The sequence below is a fragment of the Suricata suricatta genome, chromosome 13 (assembly GCF_006229205.1).
Source record: "Suricata suricatta isolate VVHF042 chromosome 13, meerkat_22Aug2017_6uvM2_HiC, whole genome shotgun sequence".
NCBI lineage: Eukaryota > Metazoa > Chordata > Mammalia > Carnivora > Herpestidae > Suricata > Suricata suricatta.
Window position 1 is genome coordinate 52,147,948 of NC_043712.1, and position 5,485 is coordinate 52,153,432.

The window sequence follows — 5,485 nt, forward strand, 5'->3', positions numbered from 1 at the left end:
AAGAATCTGCTGAAGAACTCCAAGCTACTGAGCACTCTGATGAAGTGGAGGATCCCAAAAACAAAAAAGATGCAAAAAGCAACTATAAAATGATGTTTGTTAAATCCAGTGGTTCATAACCCCCAAACACTTAGTTCTTTGTATTAAAAGTAAGCCTTATTGTTATAGTGCACAGTGGAGGACTGCTTATAGAGCACAGGACTTTGTATTATAATTTTTAAAAAGACCCTTTTAAATAATTACAAAGAGTGTTTGCTTTCAGATGCCATGGATTACACTTTTATGGGCATGACTATTAACCATTTTTGTAAAGAGTAAGAGTTGTATAAAATAAGAAATAAATACAATACTCAATTTCCTTTCATATTAGCATCATCAAACCTCTAATCTCACCTTTTTACCTCTTCAAATAATTATGGGGGAGATACTTTTTTGTGATAGCTGTTTCATCTTTTTTGTTCCTTCATATTTTTCTTAGAAGAAGTTTATCTGACACTGTAATTTGTTCATGAAAAATACTCAGTTATTATACATTGTTGTAGTAGAACTATTCATCATGGATAATTTTGCTGCCAGTAACAATCTAAATTATTTGCAAAAGATTAGGTACTTAGTTTACTCTTACTGATTCAGCTCTACTCTGTTGGACCAAAGCAACATGAGAGCAAATACTTCACACTGGTCAAGATGGAGTTGCAACTATCATACATTTTGGAATGTTATGATCCCAAGCAGTCTTTATATAATTTGAATTACATTGTATGTTAGATTTTTGATAAATTTGGCCAATTTTTACAGAAGAAATTATTTCTCTGATTATTTGGTCCTGTTTAGGAATATGTAAAACTGGATTTTTTTTAAGGTAATATGTGACCAAAGTTAATTTTCTTCCTAAGGCCTCAATAAAGAAAAGCAGTTTCCCATTAAAAAAAATTTAAAAACTCTATTTTTGAATAATCTTTGAAAGCCTCTAGATTTTTTACTTTGTGTATCCCCCCAAATCAAGTTTTACAAACCTGGGCAGGTTCAGAAGGTGAACTCTCATTTTTTTTTTAAATCTTCTCTATTTGAAAACTATGTTCATAGTCTGGTCTTTTTAAACCATGGGTAGGTCACATTTTGTTCACTGCAAAGGCCACATGGGAACTTGGAATATGAGTGTGTCTAGTGTATGGGCCCAATTGCTTTCCTTCTCTTTGATTAAGAGCCCTGTGGGTCAGCTAAGGTTTCACAGAGAACTTGGCTTTGATCTTAATCCTCTAATGAGACTGTGAGTGGTGTTTGCACCCTTCGTACCCAGTAGAGGGGATGCTGAAGCTCGGCTTTACATTTGGCTTCAGAGGGTTTCAGGACATGGCCACTCCCTCGCACGATATGAAATGTAAAAAATGTAGCCTTGCATGTAAAACACAGCTGGTGGTAACCCTCAGAATCCAGTGGGGAGTTTAAATGCTCTGGAAGGCCATGAGCTCCTTTTTGAGTCTGACAAAGATATTACAGAAAAATGGATAGCAAGTGGGAGCAGAATGAAAAATTATCGCCAGGAGATGAGCTAAGGGTGCGTATGTTTTTAAAAAAAGGTCTTTGCCCAATCTTTCTTCTAAAAGTCACCTCATGAACACACAATAAAGATTTTGTTTTTTTAGTGAACTAACCCTAATTTAGAAAAATAAATACTTTGTTGATGTTATAGTGGGGAATAATGTCCCTTAAGCTTATGTATTTCTCATACGATTCCTTTGGCACTGTGGCCCTTCTCTTTTTATGTGTGAAAAGATTTACATCTAATATCTGAGAAATCGTCCAGGTATGCCACTACAGTAATGATAAATTCTAACATCTGATGTCAGTCTGGTTTCCCATTTTGAACATCTTTTCTTAATTAAGTTAAATTAAATTCTATTTTAATTCCAGTATAGTTAACATACAGTATTAATTGTAGGTGTAAAATATAGTGATTCAACAACCATTTTGAATATCTTGATTATCTTGATTCTCATTTTGAATATCATTCAGGGGTGAATGTCAGGCAGAGGAATGTTTGCAGTCCTTGGGATCCCAGTATCCGTGGCTATAAATCCCCTCCCTAGTCCCGGGGGAGGTTGGGGCATCCTCTTCATGTCTCATCTCCCTGGGAATGGTCCGGATGTGCCCCAGAGCCAGGGGTAGAATTTCTTGGCAGCTCTGGGGTTCTTTGAGTCCATGGCACCAAACACACAGCTTCATTGGTCAACAGAATGGAATGTTGGGTGAAAGCTCCAGTGAGGAGGGTCTGGTGCGATGGGGTGGGGCGTGGGGGCTCCCACTGAGGAGAAGCGTGTTTACAGAGCCCCATCAAACCTTGTCATCCATTCCTGAAGAACAGTTCAATGAGAACATGGTAGTATCAGCTCATAGACCCGTGAACTGATCATATGACAGACGGAAATATGGCAGAAGAGGCAGAGGAGGAGGAAGAGGTCAGGGAGAGAGGGAGGGGCCTAGAGAAGTGACTCAGCCGTTTGGATTTGCGGTATCTAGTTTTAATTTCCATGATGTTTCTTCCTACTTCATGGAGTAATATTTGTCACACACTCCTTTTCACACTGCTAAATGAAGTAAAATTCAGAGGGAGAGACCTGAAAAGTTGTAAATCCATTTGGTCTCTTTGGAAGTTAATATAGAGTATTTAAATTACCACTTTTAATAGCTTATTTCTCTTTATTTTTTGCCATGCCCCACTAGGGATAAACAGAATGTAAACCCTTTTATCATCAGTATCTTCATTATTTAAGATTCTTAAATAGACATTTGTTAAGACCTTGCTGCCACTTAAATGCACTTGCATGCATTTTTGCTACTCAGAATATGACAGATGTAACAAATTAAGATGAAAATTGCTTAAAAACCCTTAGTAGTTGATGTAGCACCCCCAAGGCCCCCTCCCCCACTTCCGTCTGTTCCCATGACCAGGGTCCTCCATCAGTCTGAGGGCAGGGGGAGGTGTCAGGCTCCCCACCTAGCAGGAGCAGGCCCTGGAGTGCTAGCCTTGCATCCAGTGAATCTTTCATGTGCAGGGTTAGTCCATTTGCTAAATTGCAAAATGAAACCGCTCAAGGTAAGGACCTTCCCTCTCCAGACAAGAGTACTCATTCAGCCAGCTAGCCAACGATTATTTGCTAAGAGTCTGTGAAGTGCAAAGTACTGTGCCAGGTTCTAAAGTGGATTCAAAAGCCATATGATGGCCCTTGACTCCAGCCAGGGAGGCTCTGGGAAGAGTCAGGTACCGTGTTGAGGCAATGTGTGATTAGGAGCCAGGTGTGGCTCAGGTAAGTATTACACTATGCTCCTCAAGGTTCATCCAGCGTGGCCATGGGGGAGGCAAATGAGGTGCCTTCAGGGAAGAAACTGAACACAGGGGCTTTCCTGTGAGCACATCATATTTGTAAGCAGCCTGATCTTTCCTCTTACTGTCATTAAACTTGAAGGACTCTGGATGCCTCCCTGACTGTAGTGTTTCAGCTGGGGTCCACCTGGTGAGCCTATCAGGCCTGGGGGTTTAAGGTAAGCAGCTTGTGGTGATCACTGGGTAAATAAAAACTATCCCTGGAGAAGCACTGGGAAGTTGGTGGTGAGTGGAGAAGAAAAGAGGCCACAGGAAGGGCAGTCTCGTTACCTCGTGGAGAGTATACGGGAGCATGCTTAGTGCTGGGTGGGAGGCTGTTGAGAAGCAGTCTCCTGAAGATCTAGTACCAGACCTGGGGTCCTGATGGGAGGCCATAGAGGAAAGGAGCTCCGGAGGCAGTGGCAGGAAAGGGACAGAATTTGAGCTGAGGTCGGGACCTAAGAGGCAGAAGGAAAAAGAAGCCATCGGCCCCGGGTATGTGCTACAGGATGTATGGGCAGACTTCTCTGACTTCTGTTTCTTCTCCCCATGGAATCCACATCAGTTTTCCCAAGGATCTGGGAGACCGTATTTGCAAGTACCTAGGGAGAGAATGTGTTGTCAGTGTTAATGTCACAGTATAATTACAAATACAATTCCCAGAAAGATATAAAATGAACATGTCAAAAGTTTCATTTGACCCCTCAGTGGAGGAAACCACTGAGATGGTAAACTGATTCAAAGAATATTTGTGGAACTGGGCATTTATAGGCCTAAAAAGCAATGTTAGATTAAGATTGCTAGGTTATACATAAAAGTGGATAGTATCCTACAGGATAGTAAAACTGTAGTCTTTAAGGTTTTACTACAGTTCAGAAATCTAGAAGTTAACATGTAACTTCACAGTATCTGCGTTCTAATCTGATAGTAAATAGCAAAGTCAAACACAAGTATATTCTCCTAGAGAATGAGATAATCCCTCGAGGGCCTGCTCGACTGTGCTGCTGTATGACCTTGAGAAGGTCATGCTGTCCTCTCCTCTCCCACCCCTCTCACCGCTTCTGCCCAAGGGCCTTAATTCCAAGTTGAGGTTGGTTTTAATGGTAAAGAAATACTTTAAAGATCTGAGCTTGAATCCCAATTGCTTTACTTAGCAGCTGTGTCATATGGGTCACGTAACTACCTATGATTTACCTCGATTTACTTGATGTATGTTGGGACAAAATGTACATCAAAATGTACAAAAGCATTGGGAGGAGCAAGTGAGAAACCTTTTGTAAAATGCCAGGCACAGGATAGGTGCTCAGTCAATCTTAGTTCTTCTCTTTACCTTTCCTCTTTTCCAAATGAAAACATTTTGCTTTTTGTCTGGCCTTCGTAGAGTTCTCTCTTTCTCTCTCTCAACCCCTCTCTCTCCTGTAATTTATTAGAGTGATATCCTAGAACTCTGGTGCATTGTCTCTATTCCTAATGGAATAACTTTCATTATTCATCTAAATAGAAAAAATAGAATTTAACATTAAAAAAAAATAGTTTATTGTCAATTGGTTTCCATATAACACCCAGTGCTCTTCCCCACAAGTGCCCTCCTTTATCACCACCACCTCTATTCCTCCTCCATCTCCCCCTTCAACCCTCAGTTCCTTTTCAGTATTCAATAGTCTCTCATGATTTGCATCCCTCTCTCTCCCCAACTCTCTTTCCCCCTTCCCCTTCCCCTGGTCCTCCATTAGGTTTCTCCTGTTCTCCTATTAGACCTATGAGTGCAAACATGGTATCTGTCCTTCTCTGCCTGACATTTTGCTTAGCATGACACCTCGAGGTCCATCCATTTTGCTACAAATGGTCAGATTTCATTCATTCTCATTGCCATATAGTACTCCATTGTATATATATACATATACCACATCTTCTTGATCCATTCATCAGGTGATGGACATTGAGGCTCTTTCCATGATTTGGCTATTGTTGACAGTGCTGCTGTGAACATTGGGGTACATGTGCCCCTAGGCATAAGCACTTCTGGATCTCTTGGGTAAATCCCTAGCAGTGCTATTGCTGATTCATAGGGGAGTTCTACTGATAGTTTTTTGAGGAACCTCCACACTGTTTTCCAGAGCG

At 40.8% G+C, this 5,485-nt stretch overlaps 1 protein-coding gene and 1 pseudogene across 3 annotated transcripts in view; both read left to right on the top strand.

Moving 5' to 3' along the window:
* LOC115276222 overlaps nucleotides 1-364 on the top strand; it is a 1,076-nt pseudogene extending 712 nt beyond the window's left edge.
* Nucleotides 1-5,485, top strand: part of TTC39B (tetratricopeptide repeat domain 39B) — a 122,256-nt gene that overhangs the window by 25,959 nt on the left and 90,812 nt on the right. The window lies entirely within an intron of this gene.